The sequence below is a fragment of the Equus quagga genome, chromosome 11, assembly GCF_021613505.1.
Source record: "Equus quagga isolate Etosha38 chromosome 11, UCLA_HA_Equagga_1.0, whole genome shotgun sequence".
Classification (NCBI taxonomy): Eukaryota; Metazoa; Chordata; class Mammalia; order Perissodactyla; family Equidae; genus Equus; species Equus quagga.
Window position 1 is genome coordinate 107,190,906 of NC_060277.1, and position 23,951 is coordinate 107,214,856.

The 23,951-nt window shown below is 42.1% G+C and overlaps 2 long non-coding RNA genes across 4 annotated transcripts in view; one reads left to right on the forward strand and one right to left on the reverse strand.

Annotated features, from left to right (window-relative positions):
* The window catches only part of LOC124246639 (uncharacterized), a 106,316-nt gene that overhangs the window by 16,535 nt on the left and 65,830 nt on the right, over positions 1–23,951 (reverse strand). For 2 of the 3 annotated variants that reach the window (XR_006890542.1, XR_006890541.1), the window contains 3 exons: positions 18,212–18,420; positions 5,438–5,703; positions 554–635 (listed from right to left, as the gene is read on the reverse strand). This is a non-coding gene — a long non-coding RNA (uncharacterized LOC124246639). The remainder of the gene's footprint in view (positions 1–553; positions 636–5,437; positions 5,704–18,211; positions 18,421–23,951) is intronic. The other variant, XR_006890543.1, reaches the window with a different exon arrangement.
* LOC124246640 (uncharacterized) lies at positions 7,778–18,283 on the forward strand. Its single transcript, XR_006890544.1, has 4 exons — positions 7,778–8,008; positions 14,843–14,980; positions 16,059–16,210; positions 18,203–18,283. It is a non-coding gene; the product is annotated as an uncharacterized LOC124246640 (long non-coding RNA).

Consider the following 23,951-nt stretch of genomic DNA (forward strand, 5'->3'; position numbering starts at 1 on the left):
CAGGCCCGAATTCTAATTAGTTTGCAGTTAGAGGCTGCATAATGGTAACTCAGTCCTCGCCTAAATTTTATCATCTGGTTCCCATCTTCAAAGCTGCACGTTCTGCTTTCGTACTGCCCAACAGTGATGCTAGGCACCTCTTTCTGTGTTTTGTGTCTCATAGCAACAAGTCCTGTTTGAAAGGGGGTAAAAGGCGGGGTCATCACTGACCTGAGAAGTTTGGGACAATTCTTTGCTCTCAATTTCATCCCCAAGGGGATGATTTCAAGGAAATAAGGCTTTGTGTCTTTGATTACAGGCGGGACCGACTTAGTCAGGGCAGTCCTGTTATCTTTCAAAATGTTTGCAGTTTCAGACCAGGCAGCAAGCGTGAGTAAATAAAAGCGTGATGAAAGAATAATGAGGGCACATTTGCCTAATACTTGGAAGCTGACAGTGTGTTTCCACACAGACAAATCATTCGATTCTTTCAACAGTGCTGGGCGCTAGGTGAGCAGTTACTATTAGCCCATTTTACAGCTGAGAAAAAGGAGACTGAAGGAGGTCAGTCCACCTTGATTTGCATCCCAACTCTTGCCAACTAGCTCTCAAATCCTGGGCTAGTTCCTCCATCCATCTGCGTCTCTTGTCCTTACCTGTAAAACGGGGAAAACAACAGTCATTACTTCAGAGGTTGCTCTTAGGTTTAATGAGCAAATATTTCAGTGTGAAAGTGCTTAAAGATCATTTGTGACATAGAAAGTGTTTAATATGTGTTGGTTATTGCAATTATGAGGAAAGGTATCAAGTTGAAAATCTGGGACCCAAGGAGCCTTACAGCTAAAAATATCCGTGGGAAAAAGCCTTGCACTGAGATGAAATCCACATCATCACAGCACAGAGAAAACAAGAACAACAAAATGTGCTTGTTCCTATAGCTGTTCAGTTGCCATCCCATCCACACGCCATAGTCTACCCTGGAATGTCCTCAGAAGGATGGAGGACACAAGCCCCTCATGGTTGCCAGGCAGATTCTGACCAAATCTGACAGCTGATCGTGGAAAGTTGTATTTCCCTCTTGTTTTACAAAAGCACACCCAAAATATACGGGAGGAAAAAAGACAAAGTTTGATCCCTTCCAACCCATTTAATGATGGCTGGAACAAATTAAACTTTTCTTATGTGCCAGGCAGCCTGCCATATACGTTGCACACATTTTCTCATAAGCAGGGTGACCAACTGTACCGGTTTGCTCAGGACCAAGGGGTTACCTAAGACCTGGAGTTTCCAGTGCTGAAACTGGGAGAGGCCTGGGCAAGACGGGACAGCTGGTCACCCTACACAAGGTAGGTACTTTATCCATCCCATTTTGCAGATGAAAGAAGTGAAGCTTGAGGAGTCCCAAGGTCACACAGCTAGCCAGGCTGGCTGGGATTTTTCAACCTGTGTTTTTAAACCGTTATAAGATACCAGCTAGAAAGAGCCTGTTCCTCTGGGGGAGAGTTGTAGCCCATCAGCCAATGAGTAAAATTAACCGTTGCTCTCATTAGAAAGAGTTTCATCTTCTCCTAGACTGTGTATCTCTGTTGGTGATGCTGTGGTTCTTTTTCTGTTCTGTTGTTGTTAAACTGCCAAGTGACTTGGGGCATAATCTGAAATGTTAATTAACAGACTTTTCTTTTTTTTAATCAGTGTCGTTCCATCTTTGAGGAAAAAGAACGTGACATTAACATTTGCAACTCCAAGAGAATCAAGACTTGATTCCCTAAGAGAGAGTTCTATTATATTGGTTTCCATCACCCCCTCAAAAGAGATCTTACCTAGCAGTGACTTTCTGTGAATTGTAACTCCAAAGGCCACCAGTGACTCTCAGAGGCATTATCTTAGGTCCTACACACTTTCCAAATGGTTTTCAAGGCTATGCATCACCGACTCTACTGCCTGTGTAAAACAGTCTCACGGGGGGGATCCACGGGTTGTGTGAACCAAGAGACATCATCTCAAGTTATAAAGAGGCCCAGGAAGAAAGTTTCCGCAAGGAAAAAGATTTTCCAATTTCCCAAATAATTGCCCATGAATGGATTTACTTAAGCAAGAGCTTAAATGCATTTCAAAAGAAACCGGCGATCGTAGCTGCAAGATGAACGCTGCCTAAATTTAAGGGCTACTTGGGGATTCTAAGATCCCAGGGCAAAATTGACTTTCTTGATTTGATAGAGGAATAGGGCCAACTGGGAGTTGAGACTGATTCTGTTTTTCATGAGTCATTTTGTCTGTGGACATGCTTCACAAATTAAAATACACATAAAAAAATCCCTAGGTGTGAGATGATTAAAGTTTCAAATCTGGTCATTTGAAAATCACAAGTGTTGGATGGAAGCCATGCTGTTTTGAGACTTTTATTTTTCTTTTTAAAATCCTAGGGGTTGCCGAGCTTATAAAGAATCCTTGATTCAAATAAAAAGTGAGGGCTTTTGGAGAGAGTCATTCTCTTTGATATCAGATGGATTTTAGTCTATAATTTTCCACTCTGGCTTATGTGGATGTCTAGGCTTGATTCCATCAACTCATTTAATCTCCGATTTCGTACAAAAGCATGTTTTCTGTTTATCTTTGCCCAAACTGAGTGCAATCTGTGCTTTCTAGCTCTCCTAACAATCCCAGCTTTCCAAATTTCCTATCAGAATGCTTGTGAGGCATCGTAAATTTATGCTTGTCTCGACAGGTTGGAAACTGCACATTTGTAGTGAGAAAATTAAGTTGCTACTCCCAAAGACACCCACTTAATTGTAATTTAAAAACAGATCATCACTTTAATTTACCGCATGTAAGTGAAGGGGGGAAAGGGAAGTTAATACGAATAATCGCTGGGCTACAAGTTTCCAAAAAAATTAATGGGGAGAGTTACCCCCAAACATTTAATTTTCACATGCAAGCTAGTTGCTGGATTGGAGAACAGTTAGCATTCAACACTCAACAGCTCATTTGAAACCAACCAAAACCAGAAACTTGAAGTGAATTCACTTCTTGTTACATCCTCTATTTCTCGAAGCTGGGAAGACTGATTGCACGCCAGGAAAGTTTGATAAATAACCATTTGACCATAGAGGCCAAACATTTTAATACTGCACTCTCACCAACCCAATATACAGATGAGAACATTGAGGACCATCTTTTGTTACTACGAATGGCCTTTGTTTTTTATAATTTGGTCATGAATTTATAAAGATATATTCCACTTTATCGTATCCATCATTACACCAAAGAGATTTCGTTTGCCAATTTCTCAATATATATTTAGGATATGTCCTAGCTCAAATCCTTAACATTCAGAAAACCCAGTATTAATAAGTATTAATTCTCTATGCCTCCCCCCTCCACACATACGGCAATAACTTTTGTGAATGAGTACACTGGTGAAGAAAAGAAAGTACAGTCTATAGCATTTCATGAAACAAATTCACTTAAGTTCACTGTTCATGGGGAATAAAGTCCTAAAAAATAACCCAAAAGGCTCAGATGAAAAGCAATACTTTTGGTTATTAATTTGTTTTTATTTCCAATTCCTCATCAGTTACATAACTTTGGTCTTTTAAAAAAGAATTTATTTGTAAACAAGAGTAATGAGTTGGCAGTTGGATTCAGGTCTGGCTATTTCACCTGAGCAATGAAAAAACAAACGCCACAGAGGCCTTCAAATGGACTCTCTGACTCCCCCCTCAGCAGCTCTCGTGTCCTCCTGAGATTGGCTAATTATAGAGCGATGCTGGGAGGATTCTTCATTTGTAGATTAATTAGTTGATGCCTAAGCAGTTCCTTGAACATAAAAGGCAACATGTAAATCTAAGTGTAATTATTCATCCTCAAGCTAATGATCATTTAATTAGTGTTTTCTGCCAGTGTAACGGTCCATAAAGAAGAGAGCAATTTGGGGAAGGGGCTTCTACCATTGCTATAAGAGAAGTTTAGGATTGTAGATCCAGCTAGAATGAAAAACAATGTTCAGTGTTCAAATAAAGGTTTTAAAGTTGGAAATAAATTGGAAATTGACTCTCTCCTCTCCTGGTGACTAAGAGCCATGAAGGGACTGAAAATGAAGTATACCTTTTGCAATCATTTGCATATTTCCAGAATTAGGAACATAGTTTGAATTGGGCTGATCTGATGTTTTGTGGCAAAACCAAAGACCAACCCTGAGATGAAGTATATAGTGCAGGAAAGATGTTAAATCTGGAGTGTTCGTACGTGTTATGAAGGTTCTTCTGCCCTCTTAGTAAAATAGGATACAGGTTTTCTAAATAGGAAATCATGTCCAAGTTGAAAGCCATCAGATAAAGCCAAGTGCTTTGCAAAATACCTGTAATAGACCTTCTTATGTGGCTTTCTAATTATTTCTCTCTATATTTCCCCTGGTAGATTATATACCCAAAGCCGGGTGCCTTGTCTTTATCTTTCTATTTCCAGCCTTATCCAGCCAATAGTCAGTATTCATTAAGTGGGTCAATCAATGAACAAATAAAAACTAGAAATATACATATACAACTAAGATGAACCCCTAGGTATAAGAATTATTCCTATGAACTCAAAAAAAACCTTGAATGCTAAAGAAAACGTGAACAGCTCCGTTACATGTTGTCAGTCCAGAAGTCCCTGTACTGATGCTGGATCACCAACACAAACATCACAAGGAGATTGTCCAGACAACATTCTCAAAGAGCCTGGCGCTGCAAGCAGCTGCATTAGTGTATCTAATCAATATCTGCATCAAGTGACTTCTTTAAGCCCCAGTTTTCTCAGTTATGAATGAGACAGTCGTGGCAGTTAAATGGCATGATCATAAATCTAGCAAAGTATCATTCACTAAGTGTCAGCTACATTAACATCAGTTGATTTTGCTTGTTACAGGAACTTTGATTCAAGAAAGAAAAAAATAAAAAAACCTTGCTGAAGATTGTGTAGCCTTACTCTCCAAGGACAAGAATTTCCTTTGCCCACTGATAACTCAAGTAGCACAAAAGAAATACTGGAGTTCATAGTACCAATATTTGATAGCACTAAGAGGCACACCCCACACCTAAGCTTTGGGGGATGCTGTAAAATGAAACATTCAAAAAGAGTTTTTTAAAAAAGGCACAAGCAGTCATAAAGATATCAAGTCATATTAGCTTTTCTCAAAAGAAGAAAAATTAAAAGAATACAAAAAATTTAACAGTGAAATATACCATAGTATAGCTGGAGGGAACAGAGGAGTAAAGCTATTTGAAATTTTACTTAAAAAAGAGACATTTAAATAATAAATGGGAGAGACGTGTCTCAAAATACCCAAAAGTCTACCCTGCTTTTCAGAAGGATGTTTTTCATGTCCCTTTTGGAACTCCTGGAAGATTTTCTACATCCAGTTTCTTCAAAAATCCCCACATCTACATTCGACAACACGGCAGTGTCAGGCTTTCCTTACCCAAGAGGACGGCAGTACAGCAACACGCATTTGACCAGGTTATAAAACACGTGTCACACAAGGCTCTATTGGAAAGTTCCTTGTGAAAGATGGCCACGCAGAGTCTATACTGGCACCTGACCCAGAGGAAAGGCACAGGCTTGCCGGACTCATTCACTCCGCACTCTTGTGACAAGCATTTTGTCTGGCCTCCAACTTCTCTTATTTCTTGACCGGCTCTACTACCACCAATGTCCACAGCGTATGAAAGATCTTGGTCTCTGCACCTAAAATCATGTAAGAGAACAGAGTGAAATGTATCTCAATCTGAGTAAACCATCAGTTTTTAGAAGGCCTGAATCTGTTTAAAACAAGGTAGGGAGAAAACAGATTTGCTAATACCAATAACTTAAAACTCAGACCAAGAAAAAAACCTCCACCTAGTACATAGTATTTTTGATAAATCTGAAATGTTGTCTAACATTTTTCCTTGGCTCCTTTTCTGACTATGAACGTTCTCCATATTTGCTCAAGACTATGAAGATTAAAAAAAAAAAAAAATCCAAAAACAGAACAAAATTTTTATCTGTGATGATTTCTTTGACTCTTGAGTTTTTCCTCTTTTTAGAAAACTGGAGAAATAAAAACAATACACAACAAACAAACCTAAACAAGAGATGCTAGATTCTGCGACATTTACCACTTTGCAGATGCGTTGGTAAAAGATGATACGCTGCATGAGTGCCCACTTATAGAAGTTACAGGCATTATTCACTGGAACAGAGTTAGCTTTTAACATAGGAAGCCAAGTGAAATAGAGTGAAAACCTAAGCAGATCATCCTCAAATAATGAAAATACAAATGTATTTCGTGAAGACTCTGATTCCAGACAGCTGCCCTCACTGTCCCCCGCCCCCTTTGTTGGAATCTCTGAAACCATTTCGCTTGGGGGAGAAAGCAGATTTTAGTAGAGTGGGAAAAATGCCAAACATCCATGGCAACTTAGAATTTTTCCACTTTCTTTACATGTTCAATTGAGACCTTCATAAAATTATAAATGAAAGGACACATTATGAGCACTTTCTTTGAAGGAAAAAAAAAAGGGTCTTGCCTGGAAGTAAAATTTTGGAGTCTATATCCTTCTTTGGAGAACACTTGGGAGCTTTCTCTGCCAACAGCAGGACCCCTAAAAGAGCTTGCCTTTGCCTTCAGAATTCAAAAATGTAAACCACCACTTGTTCCCCTGACTGTGCGTGAGACGTTGAGCGCCAGAAGGGGACTGGAAAGTATTGGGCTCCGTGTTGGTGTCCCTCAGGGACTGAGCTCAGTGTGTCTCGGCGCCTTCTTTCCACCTCCCTCCACCCTCCCCTCTGCCCTCCCCCACACCAAGGATTCACTCCTGTTTACATTGGGGAGACTGCAACTTCTGTTTCTTAACATTGAAAAGAAGTTTAAAAGCTTATAAAAAGGCTCTTAAGATTTCTTGGACACCAAATGCCTCTTACAGAACAATATTTTGATGAGTTAAGTGTAAATGAATCAGAAACCTACGTATTAAATTTCCCTTGACATACACATCAGTTTAAAAAATTAATGGAAAAAGTGCCCGAGGCTCAAAGTGTTTGGGGTTTTCTCAAACCCAAAATGCTTGAACATGAAGAGTGGAAATCCATTTGAATCAGCCAGGTTTACTGATTCCCCCACCCCCCTGAGAACACTAGTTATAATGAAGGGAGTAGCATATCCAGACGGTGAATGGGCTGGCTGGGGATATGTCACGTTCCTGGTCATCACGCTTGGGTCGCAGCAGAAACCAAAGGCTGGGCTGATGCTGTGGAGATGCCCAGCTGCTGTTGATGGAGGCTGACCCTAAAAGCTGTCTTTTTTTCTTTTCGGACGAAGGAAACTAAATAAACAATCATAGAAGATCATAAATCACTGACAAGGATATTTAGATTCGAAACAGTCCCAGAATACAGAACGTGCCACAGTTTGTCCCTCAAAGATTAACTCAGTTCTGGGTCCTATAATTGCGGATCCCATGACTTCCGGTTTTAAATGGTACAAGGGTCAAAACTTGAGAAACTGTAGTTTTGGCAGAGTGTTTTTTAAGGCTGATTCTGGGTCCAAGAAAACACCCACAGGAACAGAAACAACCAAAAATCCTGAAACCGGATTTGATCCCTAAAATCATCATTCTTCTGAGTTTTTAAATTAGTTTTTCATTTCTGTTGGTTTTGTTTTGGGAATGGACAACCACACTAGGTGAGCAGCTGACTAGGGAGACCGAGCCAGGTGGGCAAGATTTCAATGCTGTCCTCGTGTGTCATGTAGGTGACCCGATCATTTGGGGATGTGTGTCAGAGATGTTGCAACCGTGAGCAATCGCTAACCCTTTGCTGACACATGTCAGCTGTCCAGTGCTCCACTTCTGTGCTTCCCAGTAACCAAGAGGCCTGTCTTAGGCATCGTTATCCCCAGCACTAATCGCAGGGCCCAGCAAAGAGGGATCACGGATTTGAGCTCACGTCTAACTCTCATTCTACTACAACATGTGAAATCTTTCTGTGAACCGCGATGAGCCATCTCCAGGTAAGCTGTTCTTAGTATTATTTTCAAAATTCACATCCTCCATCCCCTTTAGGAGACTTCGCAGTCTCCAGTATTTCAGAGGAGGCCTCCGATGACCTCTAGCTCAGGAGGAGTGCGGATGCAACAGAGTGCTTTCTTCACATGGATTTGCGCCTTGTTCATCCTTTCTCAAAGAAGCACTCTCTCAAAAGCGTGGCAGGGCCCTGCGTGTTGGGGAGGCGATCATTAGAGAAATGTACCTTTTAAAGACAGCATTCGGCCTTATTCTACTCAAAGCATGTGCTGGATACATGTTTATTAAATAAGTGAGTGAATGAATGAGTGAGTCAGCAAACAATAGCTCTTTCACTGGAAAGTTGCACAGATGAATGAAAAGTTCAAAGACTGACAGAGACAGGCATAAAGCAAATTCCTTTCCCCCAGATATCATCCCCTTCCCAGTCCCCTTAACCCAGACCCCTTCTCCACACAAAAGATTACTAGCATTTCGTAGGAAAGATGAGGAGCTGTACAGCAATGAAACATCCAAAGAGAGCAAATGAAAGATTCCTGTCTTTTCTGTACACCTTTCTGGTGGCCACCAGTTCTTGAAAGCTCCTAAGCCTTTTCAGTAAAATATAAGAAAGGAAAAGCAACCATAGCAACAGCCTGATGGGAACCGGCAGACACAGAAAGACCCAGAAAAATATGGAGGCGCTGGGATGCCTGATAACAAGTCATATTTCCTCTTAGTGAGATCTGGCGACTGGAGAAAATGTTATCAACAGGGAACAGGACAGACATCAGAGATGACCAATTCCAACACATTCTCTCACTCTCCTTTCCCAGGCAAACCTCGAGACTGTGCAGAAATAAATAGGTACTCCTACCACAAAGAGATCCCTTTTCATCCTAAGAAATTGAGAGGAAATCATTTCCCCCTAGCTGGGTTTCTCTTGGTCCACCTGAAAATTGAGGATCAAGATGCTTACCTGCCCACTAAGGTTTGCTCAGGTAGACGAAGGAGCTAGAAATAAAAAGCAGGCAGTCACTGTGTTACCAGCTGTCCCTTGATGATGCACAAATTTGGAGGCCCATCGTTTATCCCCCCAAAAATTCCAGTGCTTGCTCCTGGCATTTTCCTCCATGCCTTTGCATCCTATAAAGGGAGGGGAAACCCATTTTAATGTGAGTTAAGAGTGCAATTCTAGCAGGTGAAAATCAAGTAGAATAAAACGAAAGTTACAGCTGAAGGCCTCGAAGACAAGCCAGCGCTAGCCCCTCCCAGCGGCTCAGTCCTCTCTGTACTAATTGTGGCAGATGCAGCCCGACTAGATTTTGATGGGCGCATTTGTTCGGTAGAAGAGCACAGAAATGAGGTCCAGAAGCTCAGCTGGTGTTTGACTGACATCATTTGGGACTTGGCTCCACCCCCAGTCCAGGGCCTGATGTCAGATTGCACAGACTTGATCCCCTTTTCCTTTGATATGGAACCTGTGCCTACACTCGGCTCTCAGCGCTAAAGAAAACAGTCAGTCCTTTCCGACTCTGCTTTGCCTCCTGTCCCGGCTGTTGTTAATCTGCAACACACCGCTGCCACAATTTTGCTGCCGTTCAGAGTCCGTGTCACGGGGGCGAATGGCAGGGGTTCTTTCTTCTTTGGGTTTGATACATCCTTCCTTCCGCTGCTCCTTGCAATCGGCCACTAGGAGAAGGAGGGAAGCTGGCAGGAGAGAGAGCGGGAGACTTCCGGAAATCTCTTTCCTCCCTTCCCTTCACAGGTTGCCCGATAATGACCCTGGAGACTTCCACCTGCCCCCAGTGAAGGAATTGGTTACTCTCCCAGAGTCCCCCAGGCATCGCCCCCTTACTCACTTCCTCTTCTTCCTGCCCCCAACCTCTACCGCTCCAGCCTCCTGTGGCTTCACAGCCAAGTTCTCTTCTCAGGAAAAATGAGATGGAGCTCAGTAATAGTGAGCTTTGAACCCTTCCCTCTACATCCTGGTCCCCAAATGCAGAGACTCAAGCAGTTGCTTTCCTGGTATCGTTTGTGAATCTAGAGGCTGGAGGGCAGCTTCAAAGACAGCATGTAGCATATACTTCTTTCTGTTAATAAACAATATTCAAGTGTGCTGGGGGACAAGTGCCTTTTAATTTATATTTTAAAACTGGTTTAGAATTGGTTGGTTTTTAATATACATCTCTCTATCTTCCCCTGTGGTCAAACTGTGTAAACTTCAAACTTGGAGCTTCTGCAGGTTTTTAATACAGCCGGAGGAGGGACCCACCCACTCCCGCACTCACACACCAGTTTTGCCAGCCCTGGGTTACACAGCCCCTTTCCTCTTTGCCAACCTCTGCACACCGGAAGCAAAGGCTGCTGCTCATTCTGGCTCAGTCTGGATTCTCAGCTGACGTGCATATCTCTACCTGCAGCCTGTGGCTGGGTGAGACCCTAAACAACAAGACTGGTATTTAGAAAAAGTTTATTTGTTCCTTTTTGCTTCTTTTATTGGAAGAATCATTATGGCTGGGAGGCAGGTGCACACCTGGGCAGTCGGGGGCTTTTATTAGGGTACTTACAGTGTTCATGATTTTTGTGGGATCAAGCCCCTCATTGCCAATTAATTTCACTGTGTTTCAGGGTCACAGATCATACCCCTAATCCTGGCCAGTTGTGTCATCAAGGTGGGTCACAAGGGGCCGGGGGCAAGAACGTATAGATGGCCCAGCATAACCACTACTTCTGCTGGAGAAAAACAATTCAAGCGGGATGTGCTACAAAGAACAGACCACTGGAGAGGCAGGCATAATTGCAGTCACTAAATTAGCACGGGTCTCTCAGCCAGGGGCTAATCTAAGCCAGACCTCACGTAATGTCAGGCCATGAGTACATCACATTTGCAATTAAAAAGCAAAGAGAAAAATCACTCTTGCTTCCCAAATGTTTATTTTTAACGTGGTAGCTACTTAGTAATAATATGAGATACTAAGGCATCTGGAATAAGTGAGAAAAGTAATTGGGGTTAATAATCTTTGAAAGGCTAAAGGGTTTTAAATGTATGTCCAGGGCCAAGCCCTTTGCAGGCTCCTCTTTGTCTCCCTGACATCAGCCACATCCATCCCACCTTTGTTGCGACATCTTGGTGGCGCTCGAGATCCTCCGTCATGCACGGTCATGCATGGTCCCACTGTGTCTACTGCTTCATCTGGACCCTCCTGCTGACTTCCTTTCTTGGTCGAGCTAGCCCTCCAATTCCCCCTGACAGGCCATAGTCCTTGGACCCTCTGAGTTTGGTCTCTCCTTCTGTTTTTAGGTTCCCCTAATATCCATCTGACCCCATGCTTCTAGCCTATGCCCTAACACTCAGCCTTTCGTGCTCCCTTCCATATGAAGGCAGAAATCAAGTCTAGGAATCCAAAATAAACGTACTTTCTCAGTAGCAGGAGGATTATGAGTAATTTTTCCCTTATAATGAACATGCATTAATTTTACATTCAAAAATCCTTCTTTTTTAGTTCACTTTCAAAATCCAGTATGCAAACACACCAAACTTTGCTTCTCTTGACTTTTTAAACTCTTTTCACACCCCACAATCCTCGATTCACCAGTGAAATTTGTCTTTGAATTTGCCACTTGGGTTTTTTAAATCATAGTGGATATCAGAGACCCATTATGTTTCTACGGGTCAAATCATATTACTACAATGTTGCCAAGAATTCAGTTCTATGGGTGAATGGGAAGCCTATTTTTCACAGTTTTCTTTTTGTTGGGGACTACTGCCTTGATAAAACGTAGGCCTTTTCCTGGCTAGGACCTAGTCACCCCTCTGGCCATACTACAATGAATTTTGAAGAACTTGGCCAAACATTGGGCTCTACTGGAATTTCACCTTTTAAAATTTTGGAATAGGCAGGCTATCAGCAGGACTGTGGACAATTTTTGATCATACAGAGAAACTCATTGTAACAGGATTTTTTTCTGTGTTAATATAATGATTTAATAAAGACATTTGGCACGTAAATAAGACTCTCCTAGACCAAGCATTTTTAACAATGAGAGGATTAAGATCAGCCTATAGGGGGTATTAGCAAAAGTGTCTTTTCTAGCTTTAGTAAAACTCTTCCATCTGTTTAGAGATAAATTCATTATTCTTAACGAAAAACCCTCCTGAAATAGATGCGGTGAAAAATGTTCTGCCCCTCTTATGAGCTTTTCCAAACAAACTTAAAATTGCTTAGAAACAAAAGGCAGGAGGAAAAAGAAAGGACCATGTCTCGAGATAATGAGGTTCTGCCTTTGTGTTTTATCTGCAAAACAGCATGGTTTGAAAAGTCTGGATCCCATTTCATTTGAACTAACATAAATGTAGTGCCTGGAAGTCTCCCAAATGAATAAATTCTTTGCCGATAATTTTTAAGTGAAGAAAGATCAACAGGATAGGGACATGAGGGAGATTATAGGCTGCAGGGTGCGTGTGTGTGTGTGTGTGTGTGTGTGTGTGCATGCATGGGGTTGGGGTTGGGGAAAGGAATATAAATGAAAGAACCCAAACCTTCATCAAATGTGCCCATTGGTGTGGGAAGCGAAAAACAACAGGGGAGTGTATTTTTGCATTTAACAGAACAATCGGGAGAGTTCTGAATATGATTCTTTCTTTTCTCTCTCTTTTTGATGTTCCATCCTGCATTCTATCTCTCTTTCTTGGAAAATCCACTAGACTGATTTCCTCTAAAAGAGACCCCGCTGACTATTTGCTCCTGTTAACTCCTGCTCAGTTTTCCTATTCCATCCTGAGGACAGCAACATGACAAAGCTCCCTTCCTTACATCAGTTTCTGATCTTCCTTTGCTGTTTCTATAGGCTAGATTTTCTCTCCTGGACAGTGGCCAAAATGACGCCAATTTATGGCAAGTAAGAGAATATACCATGGACCACTTCTCTTTTTAATTTTCCTCCATTTTGTGAGGTCTTGCTGAGCACAGTCTGCAACTTCTGCAGTGACGGAGGGGACAAAAAGCTGTAGGAACGTCACATTCACTCTCAGGATCAAGGTCACCAAAGGAGAAACTGCGTAATTTGCTTATATCAATCTCTCCACCAAGCCTTGAAAAGTCCTGCAATGAACACAATTCTCTTTCTGGTTTAATGTTCTCATTTAGCTTCTTTCTTTGAAAAATGAAGGAAAAAGAAAAGGCCATTGAGTCTCCTCCTTCTTTGACCACTGGAAGAAAGGTAGAGAAAAAGGAAAAAAAATTGACAAAGAGAGGACACAGGTCCCTCCTCCTTCCTTCCCCTCTCCCCATCCACAGGCAAAATCTAATAAAGATGATTAAATTACATGTCTTTTCCTCCCATTGAAATCCACTGCATACTATTCAAATATTAGAACTCAGGAAATAAGGCAGGACAAGGTCCCTTATGAAACCTTAGAAGGCAGCACAGGGGTCTGAGCTGGAGGTCTGCCTGGCTGGGCAGCTCTAATTAAGAAATCACCCTGCTGAGCAGAACTTAATCTAAATAAAATATAAAAAGGAATTCAGTGAAAACCATTACCTCCTCCCCACACACCTCAGTCCAGAGCCTCCATCCCCCTCCATCCTAGGAACTCTCCCTCCCAGGACTGAGGAGTTCTATGTTGTTCCATGTGCCCATGGAACCATCAAGTATAAAGAGTCAGATCTTGAAGAGGGAGCTGGGTCTTGTGCTGGCCTCTTGCTGTTTGGCCAGACTTTCCCAGGGCCAGAGGCAGATTTAGTCAATGTTGTTTTAGCTTGGAGGGGGTTAGGGGATGGGATTTGATCACAGATTGATTAAAGATTTGGACATCTGGGCAACTCCTCTAGCTTTGACACAATGAAGTGCCAACCCACAGCCTCTCTGTAGGATGGCTGAGCTCTTCTTGCCCATACATCAGCTGCTTTTGATGGAGTGGACACTTGGGAGCACAGATCAAGTCTGTTTAACTTGGTTTTGTTCAATATCCTTGTACTAGCTAGTCCTTTAAACCATACTGAGTAAGCCTCAGACCTCTGCTCCATCTGGCCCCGTTATCCCTCAGTGCAGGGTGACGTCTGCTTAGCCTCATTTCCACCTACACCCCGTTGAAACCTATTTTCTACTCTCCCTGTTGACCCCTATAAGTGAGTTATTCTCCTTTACACCTTTGTGATTTTGCTCTGGCTGCCATGTCAGCCCACAATAGTGAATCCTAAACCGTTGAAAACCTGTTGAAAGAGATGGACCCTCTCCCTAAGGTGAAAAAAAAAACAATGCACATATGCATATAAACACAGGTTTGGACAAACAATTTCAGAGGGTCCCTGAACCCTCTTGGTCCACGGTCACCAATTTAAGGTCCCTTGAAAGATCACCCTTTTACTCATTTCTCTTCTGACAAAGACTCAAAGACTTTCTCCTTTGACCAAACTTGTGTCAGGCTCTGTGTCCTCTTTCTGACCAGGTTCCCACCTTGGGTTCCATCCTTGCACCATTTGGTCTAGAATTAGCAAGAATCCTGCTGGATCAGTTTTGCAAAAGTCCCCCACCCTCGATATCTGATCAAATTCCTCATCTCACACCCTGGGTATCTTATCATTCTGGCCTGCCTGCAGCAAAAATCCCGTCAAGTTGGTTTAGCCAGAGTCCCCCTACTCTTGATGCTTCCTCTTAGTAACCTTCCCCCAGCTCACCGCCATCCTGCTCCTTGGCTAGAAATCCCCACCAGTCCTTACTGTATTTGGAGCTGAGCCCAATCTCTCTCCCCTACCACAACACCCCATTGAATAAAGTCTTCCTTACCATCTTCAACAAGTGCCATGAACAATTTTTTCCTTTAACACCTCCCATTTCAGGAAAACCTCTACTCATCCTCAAGAAGACCTCCACCAAGCCTTCACTGACCAACCCAGAGCCAGTTGTGACAGAACTCCTGCCTCCGTGCTCCCGATGACCCTTCTCTGTATGTCTAGTGCATCACATGTCAGAATGCAGTAAGCATTTGTTTGCATGTCCATCTTCCTATAGACCAGGGGGGCAAATTTTCTCTTAAAGGGCCAGATAGTAACTATTTTAGCTTTTGTGGGCCTTGCGGTCTCTGTAGCATCTACTCACCATTGCTGGTATAGCAAAAGCAGCCATAGACAAACGTAAATAACCAGGAATAACTGTTCCAATAAAGCTTTAGAGGCACTGCAATTTGAATTTCTCATCATTTTTATGTGTCACAAAATATTATTCTTCTTTTGTTTGTTTTTTCAAATATTGAAAAGTGTAAAAACCATCCTTATCTCATGAGCTATACAAAAACAGATGGAGGGGGCAGATCGAACCCACAGGACATAGTTTGCTGACCCCTGGTCCACACCGAGGAGAAGCTTTCAACGGTTAATCTTACTCATTTTTGAGTTTCATTCTCTAGTCCCTCAAAGGCAATCCATCTATGAGTTTCACTAGCTAGTATTAACTGACACATAAAATGAGTGAACAAATAAACAACTAATGACCAGTTGACTATAAAAATTTCCTTGAGACAGATACTGAACAGAACAACCATAAATGTGACTTTTGGGACACTGTTGAGGTTTTATGTTTCTTCACGATTAGGGACATAATATCTTAAGTGGTTAGCTACCAAGGCTCCAATCACAAATTCTGCAAGTCTAGAATTATTCCACGAATCACTGGGTAGATACCAAAACCTTCTAGAGCAGTCCAGTATCAGTACAGTCAGAAAATAACTCCTTTCAAAGATAAGATTTCTTACACCACTCCCTGCTTTGACAGATTCACAGCTTCTTTGAGCCTCTCTTTAGCAATCTCTTAACCTTTATGTGGTAGGCAGCTTCTGAGATAGCTCCCCAGCGATTCCCCTCTCCTGGTAGTGGAACCCTTCTGTAATCTTGTCTTCTTGAGCGTGAACTGGACCTAATGATTCACTTGAGTTTAATCAATTTAATTTAATTCAACTTAATCAATTGAATACACGGAAACGATGGGTTGTCACTTACAAAGTTAGTTTATGTAAGATGGTAACTTTGGTTTTGTCAGCTGACTCTATTGCCTTCTCAGTTTGCACACATTGATGCCAAGCTGCCATGTTGGAGATGCCCATGTGGCATGGAACTAAGGGGACCTTTCAGTCAACAGCTGGTGAGAAACTGAAACCCTCAGTCCAACAACCATCTAGGAACTGATGGGTTCCTACAACACACATGGGTGAGGTAAGAAGTGAATCTTTCTCTAGTTGGGGCTTCAGATAAGACCACAGACCCTAGACCAACACTTTGATTGCAGTCTTGTGAGAAAACTTGAAGCAGAGGACCAGCTAAGCCATGACCATATTCCTGACTTACAGAGACGGGCAATGGTAAATGTGTATTATCTTAAGCCACTAAGTTTTGGGGTAATTTGTTACACAGCAATAGATAACTAATACATCTACCTATATGACAATTGGATATGTATTTGCTCATTTTCCCCACCAAAGTGTCGAGTTCCTCCAGGGCAGGGCTTAGTTACATCACACTCATCTTGCCCCATAGTACATGTTTAACAAATGTTTGTTAAATTGACTTGTATCTTGAGTTTCATCGAATTCAATTAATTTAAATAACAGTAATATTTAAATATGTGTCAGTTATAGGACAAAGCAGACAGCTGGTTAGGGCAGAAAGTTTTGGAAATTTGTGAGGGGAAAAGTTATTTGGATTTGTACCATATTGTGCCCAGTTTATGTTTCAAAGTTTTCAGGGAGTTTATAATTATTTTCAAAAGACTTCAAAGTTGCTTCCTCCTAACCACACAAAAGAGATCTTTGCCCTCATTGACCCAACCACACCAACTTGCCCTTTAGATAATCAGTCTAATTATTTAGGCAATGCTCCTCCCTTCTCTTGCTCCACATTTTCACGGACAATGAGAAGTACTATAAGGAGAAAAGAAAAGACAGAAATAGAACTGTGAAAATGTTTTAAAAATGGAAAAGAGGGAAGAAAAAAGCACAGAGGACAGAGAAGCTGTCAGAACACCCAAGCCAGATGCAGAGAAATGATTCAAAAGAAAATGTCTGATTTTCCTCTCTCTAGTCATAAATATTTTGAAAAGGAGTTTGGCATTTATCAAAAGGAAAAAAAAGAAAAACAGAAGTTGTCTTCCAGAGGACCCAACACTCTTGGAATTCAATGACCTAATTCTGTATAAGTTTGCAGTGTAAAGATTGCCTGGCTTGTCTGAGTCTCATGGCATCAGGACCTCTGTTTTCTCAACAGCACACGCCACACCACTATCAGAGGTCAGGAATAAAGAACAGAGGATGTGAGGGAACAGTCTGGATACCATGCTTAGAAAATGTATTTTTAAATCACTGTAGCTTCTCGTTCTCTATCTTAGCGGTTGCTTATCTTAGCAGTTAAGTCAACTTTTCATTACTTTTGTAGACATTATATAATATCTCCTTCCCCCTGCCCAGTCACCAGCTGTTAGCCAGTCTCATCCAAGGGTGGGATGGGGGTTGGGCCAGCTTGAGCTGAATAATTTTCACGCTGACATTTGAGGGAACCAATTCCCAGCCGTGGAAAAAAACCTAAATTTCCTGCAATTATCATAGAACCAAATGAATCTCAAGAAAGAAATACGAGAATGTTCAAAGACCAAAACAACTTGAACCATTTACTTTCAGCCTAAATGTTCTCATCTGCGAAGTGGGGACAATAATAGTATGTGTCTCACAGGGTTATTTTGAAGGTTAAACGTGTAAAAAGCCTCAGTCTACTGTAAGGTTAATCAACTTTAACACTATCAGCATTTCAGGTGGGGTAATTCTTTTTGTGGGGACCCATCCTATGCATTGTAAGACGTTAAGAAGCACGTTAGCTTCTACTGGCTAGATACTAGTTGCACCCCACCCACATGCCGTCATCCCCTCCACTGTCACCATCAAAAATGTCTTTAGACATTTCCAAATGTCCTCAGGGGGGTAAAATTACCCCTGGTTGAGAGCCGCTATTCTAGTGCTTGGCATATAGTAATTGTTTCATAAATATTAGACGTTATTTTTATTATCATTAAAATGATTACTAACAGCAGTATCACCTTGCTATGGTGACAGCTCCTCTCTCCCATTGAGTCCTTGAAATAGTTGCTGCATTTCTGTATCCTTCCAATAGAAAGGGCTGAAAAGGGGCAAGGTCATTAATTTGAGAACAATTCAATAGGAAACCTACCATCTGCTGTGAAGTCTCCTTTCCTGGAAAGAAAAACGGCCGCCATTTTGTTCAGCTCCAGGCATTAGGCACATTCCTCAGCTTCACAGCGAGTTTGTGCGACACTACAGATTCTTCCACTGGCATGAATTTTCCAGCTGTGAGCACTACTGGTGTAGTTGACTGTTGAAGCTGCTCCTGGAGATTTCCAAGGGTACCACCACCTTTTCCTGGGAAAGGAAGGAGAGAGATGTTCAAGAAGGAGAACTCTTCAACAGAAGTTACTCTCTCTGCCTTTTTTGTGGTTTTGTGCCTGTTTGGGTTTACAAGTGTGTTTTTTGCCCAAATTGTTCTTGCATATTCTAACAGTGTTTGCTTTAGATGTTTTGATACCATGTTGTTTTGAAGGTACAAATGTTTTTCATGGTATGTCTTGTGTGAAGCGTACAAACTGAGGGGTGAATGTTGGCGACTGAATAGAGTGCAGTATTCCTCAAAATTTTTAACCAAATAAATGGTAATAGCAGAGGAAAGTGAAAAAAAGATTTCTGGGGGTCTGGGAGTGGTCAGCTGAAAATATGAAAGTTCTTTCCAACTCCTATTTTTATGTTTGCTATTCATGCACATTTTACGTTCTATGCTAAGATATTTTTTCATTTGTTTCAAAGTAAAATTTGCAAATGGATTCTCCATGGTGGACCCTGTTTATCTGGTGGCTTTTCCTACTCCCCTTTTTACAGCATGCATAATGCACTTGCAAAGGAAAGATCATGGCCTTAGACTGATGGACTGACACGAAAATTTGTTTTAATTAAAAGAAAAATCCTCAGCCTAGCAAGCGTTCAAACCCCACATTTATCCCTTCTTCTTAATTCTTCCCCTTCCACAGCACGCTGCTTTGCTCTTCTTGTCACATTAAGTGAATCTTTTTCTATTCCCCATTTCCATCACCCACCACCATGCCATCGTCCTCACACCCTTCTATATTCTGCTCAAAACTTTCCTCTTCCTGGAGGCCTGTCTCCCCGTGACCTTCAAGTTCTTCAAAGCCGTCTTTAATCCCAACCACCTATGAGGGTTTCTCTGAGAAATTATACTCCATGACAGCCACCCTTCTGTGCATTCAACATACCTTGTCAACTGAAGATCTCAACATAGAGAAATGCTTAAAGAAAAAAGTCACTTTAATGTCAAGCTTTCTTCCCTCTTATTTTAAATTTTTATAATTTTTTAATCTAAGGATGTCTATGAAAGAGTGATGTCTTTTTGAATCTGACAAGTATGTTTGCATCCCACAAATGACATATTTCCTAATAAATACAGATTCCATACTTACGTTTTACAATAAAAATACAAATAAGAACTACTTATAATCTCTCCTAATGGCTTAATTATAAGCTCCTTGAGGGAAGGAAACTTATTTGGTTAGTGTTTAACTCAGAGGTTTGGACATTTAAGATCTTCATAAAATATATGTTGAATGAACCTAAGAATGAATGAGTGATTGTATTGTTCTCATTCATTTCCATGAGCTTTAGTGGATCTGCACATTTTGGCAAAAGCACCTATTTATGACACACTGTCAACACTGTGCTTGTACAATCTGCTTATTGTCTTTCAGTTGTTGGCTAGTTATAGGCATGGTCATCGAGTCTCCCTTATTTACACTTGATCTCATCCATGTCCTTCAGAGCACCAAGAACAGGGTTTTGTCCAAAGTAGGTACATTGGAAATGTTATGGAATGAATGTCGTTTGCTGCATAATACAAAGAGCATAAGAAAATAATCTGAAGAAAAGGTAGTCAGTTAAAGTAAGTAACAGCCAACCTGCCCTCTAAATATGTATAAGGTTAGATAAAATATTCATAGAGGGAGGGAAAGCCATCTGATGAAGAGTCATGGGCAAGTCCCGGGGTTAGGATTCCAGGACCTAGACTGGCTTTGCCAGTACTGCCACCTCCCCTTCTTTCCAGGGTGCTCGGTTGATGTCTTCTGGAGTATGATATTTTTTTCTAGGTATTTGTGCTTTATTAACTTCTGTCTTCCAGAGAGGGGAGAGGTCTGCCCATTGCAAGGAGGCCGTGGTCTTCTGGGTTGTCAAGAACTTAGTTAAAAATCATAACTTCTTAATAATGAGTGTGGCCACAGGCCAATGCCTGTGGATTTTTTTCACTTATAGATGCTATCGGGACTTTCAAAGTGAGGACAAGCCAGCAGTCACCACAATTAGAAATGATAAGATCAAGTGAGGACAGAGTGTGCTAGTTGATAGAAGAAATAGTGGGAACTGGGATTGCAATGGGGCTCAAGTAATCAATAGAAGCTGGAATTACTACTTTGCCTAGACTTGGTGAAGTACCAAGGACTTTGAGCACTTTCCCAGTGCTTACATCCAGGTAGGAAGTTAGAAAGCAGCACTTAGAGTTTGTATGCTGGATATTCCCTTTACAGGAACAAAGGGTCACACAAAGCATTGTTTCATGGACCCTCTGGACCCACTCTTAATAGTCTCAAGCAATTTGCTCATGACCTCTTAAAGTGAAATGTGAGTCAACTGGAGACCATGTTTAAGAGTCTCTATCTTCTGACCAGCTAAAGATCCAAGTGGTCCTCCAGTCAACAGAACCCCACCAGATATGAGAGACAACAGCTTTTGAGTGAGGCATTTGTTACTCTATTTGACTAAAGAGTTGTAGTATCTGAACAGAACTCCATTACAAATATGTGATAAACGACTGAAAAATCTTCAGGTGGAACTTTCAACTTCAGATATGATCAGCTTTTCCATAAAGAGTGAAGCAAAGATGCAATTAGTTGTGCCAGTACTCAAGAGAAAAGTTCTCCTGGTAGTGATACTTAGTGTAAAGAAAGATACAGCATAGAAGGTATTCTATGCCGACCTTGTCTGGTAACCATAGTCAAGCTGGCACTTAAACTGGCTTCTGTAAAGCAGGTCCAGTGACACCTACCACATGATATTGCTGTAACGGCTGAGTGACACAACGTATACAAAGTGACTGGTCAAGTGCCTGCTACACAGTAAGCATTTAACAAATGCTTGACCCATGCGAAAGACCAACCCAACTTCAGACCTATACTTGGATTCAATTTGACTATTGATTCTGGTGGAACAGTGCTAACCAAGAGGACTGAGCCAGCAGAAGGACAATGTGAACTTTTCTGCAAAGCCCTCTACAGCTCATGGAAGATGACAAACTCAACCTTGGCCGTGTGATTCTAAGCGATGTGGGGAATGCTCCCCGTGAGACTTTTAAATAACCGTGATTTGCCTGCTGCATAATTCCCAGTACTGAAATTGCTTCCTTCCCTTATAATAACTGTCCACTAGGTAGCTTGTGGCCAGTGGGCTAAGAAACAGAAAGCGGTTGGTGTCAGCCTCCTGAGCTGCCAAGTGGAGATATTTTTCTCGGGTTTCTGGGTGGGTTTTTAAGCCAACACCCTTGAAAGGGAAGCAGAGCCTACATGCCACAGGCATCTGAGACACAAGGCCTACACAGTATTTTCAAAAAGTCAGTATCGCTCACTGACGATAAAGGGGCATTCAGTGTGGGCAAAGGACTCCAGAGGAGTGGGTGGAGTTGGGGCTACCAGGCAGGCCTTGGACTGAGTTCGCAGCCAATTTTCTTTTTCCACCATCTCTAGAGTTGAGTAGGTGCCAAGACAGCTAAAAGCTTTTGGAGACACCCATAGACACAGATAGTGAGCCCCCCACACCCCCAACCCCCATCTTTTCCATGGAACTTAGCAGCAGCTACCAGGGGCGTCATCACAGAGCATTAATTTTTTCCCTTGCCTGGTTTCCCACATTCTGTGACCACCTCGGAGTGTGCCAGGGAAAATATTGAGAGCCTAGGTAAACGAAGGGGAACCCAACATTCACCAGTCTGGCCTTAAAATAGCCGGTGGAACGCCCCCATCCCAGAGAGTACACAGGCGCTGACTATTAACTAGTGTGCTCAGAGCATCCGCCCACCCCACCCCAGTAGCTCACCCCAATGCCGTGAAAGCCTATCTCAGAGAGAGGACAAAGAAGTAGCCAGACTTTCCTGCCTCTTTTTCTTTGACCCCCCCCCCAAGCCCCCCACCCTGTGACTTAGATGAATATTAACGGACACAAAGTGACCTGATGCAAACCAGTGCATGCCACTGGGTGGGGCGGGGACTTTGGTGAAACGTATGTCTGGGGTGGAGTGGAGGGCTGGGCAGCGCCATCAGGGAGAGCCGAGAGGAAGACTGTTCCTGGAGGAGAGTGGAGGGCTCGGGAGCTACAGGACACACCCCAGGGCTGGGCACTTGGGCAGCAAGCAAAATGTCTCCACACTGACTGCTGGACAGCCTGGGACATGGCTTTAGGACTTGCTGCTGTGTCGCAAGGTTGTGTATGCTGAATAGAGTGCATGCAGCGGAGAGAGGGGCCCCACAGGAAGAGAGGTAGACGAGAAGAAGGAAGAGGGGGGAAGATACCCAGGGGAGGATAAGGAAGAGTGTACAGCATACACTACATCAGCACAGCTTTTCAATGTTTTCTAAGTGTTCTCCATGTACAGTTGCCAGATTTATCAAATGAAAAGGCAAGATATCCAATTAAATTTCAATTTCAGATCGACAACAAATACATTTTTTTGGATAGACGTATTTTAAAAAATTCATCTTTTTATCGTAAATTTAACATCCAGTTAAATTTGAGTTTTAGATAAACAAAAAATAATTTTTGTATAATGATGTCCCATGCAATATTTGAGACATAAGTATCATAAAAAATCATTCGGTGCTGATCTAGGGTTCAAATGTAACTGGGTGTTCGGTATTTTATCAGCAACCCTATTGCTACATCTCGCTCCCACAACTGGAATGGAAACCCTCACGGCAGAGACTTTTCTGTCTTGTCCTCTCTGCAAATCCTGATGCTGCCCATTCCATGTGCTGCTTTGCTGTGTAATGTACAGAAGGCGTACTAACTGGAATAAGTCTGTGCATTCCGCAATCTGACTGTCCCGGCTTCACCTATTATTGGCCATGTGATCTTGGGCGAGTAACTTAATCACTGTTTCCTCAATTTTCTCATCTGCTAAATGGGAAAAATGATAGTCGCCTGCCTTAGAGAACTGTCATAAGGAAACAATATAGGTAAAGCATTTACTGTATCCTAGGCTCATGGGAAGTCCTCAGCAAATGTTAGCTACTCTTATCACTATTATTATTATTATTGGATACTTGATAAATAAGGAAATGTAATAGAAAGAAACTAGTTCATGGGTGTTAGAGACCTGCCTGAGCTGACCATTGGGCTTCTTCAACCAGCTTTGGGACCTTGAGAGACACTTTACCTTTCTGAGTTTCTTTTCCTTGGGGTTCCAAGATTCCTTCTGATTCTAAAATCCCATACTTTAAATAGACGGAAAGGATGAGAACCAAGTGGAATAAAAACCGTGTCAATAGAATGTGTAAGGGGGTAGAAAGTAGAAGCACACTGTGGGATGTTTCACTAGACAAATCAGAAAGCCTGTCCCCAAATGCAAGGCTCTGGCTTTCCCCAGGCTCCGTTCTTAGGAAGCTTGGGTTTTTGGAGACTTAGTCAAAAGACAATCGATATGAAAGCAGAGCATTTCAACTTCGACTTGAATTTGCACCAAAAGGAGCCTCATGTAAGGATGAGTGGGAGAGCCTTCTCAGTTGGCAGCCAGCCCAGTTATGGTAAATAAATTCATGACAGTGAACAGTGCCAACTCATCGGAGAAA